The following is a 509-nucleotide window of genomic DNA, read 5'->3' as shown; positions in this document are numbered from 1 at the left end:
CCCCCCCCCCCCCCACAACAGCAAAGCACGTGAAGGAAGGGATTCCCAAGGATGCTGCTGGAAGCGGAGGTGGGGACAGATGTGCAGATAAGAGGGGTTGTTCTTTTTTCCCAGCACCTGCCACTCTGTGGCTCTGACTGCACCCAAAAGAGGATAAAATTCCAGAAGAAACCCCTCTGGAGATGCAGTAAGTGCAGAAGGAGCATCTCCCTCCCAAAGCTGAAGGACAAAGACATTGAGGGGCTGGAGCGTGTCCAGAGAAGGGAATGGAGCTGGGGAAGGGGCTGGAGCCCCAAGAGCAGCTGAGGGAGCTGGGAAAGGGGCTCAGCCTGGAGAAAAGGAGGCTCGGGGGAAATTTCTGGCTCTGCAAAACTCCCTGACAGGAGAGGGCAGCCAGGTAGGGGTCAGGCTCTGCTCCCAGAGAAAAAAGGACAGGACAAGAGGAAATGGCCTCAAGTTGTACCAGGGAAGGTTCAGGTTGGACATCAGGAAGAATTTCTTCATGGAAA

Source organism: Corvus brachyrhynchos, unplaced genomic scaffold (genome assembly GCF_000691975.1).
Source record: "Corvus brachyrhynchos isolate BGI_N302 unplaced genomic scaffold, ASM69197v1 scaffold89, whole genome shotgun sequence".
Lineage (NCBI taxonomy): Eukaryota > Metazoa > Chordata > Aves > Passeriformes > Corvidae > Corvus > Corvus brachyrhynchos.
This window is presented reverse-complemented; position numbering follows the sequence as displayed.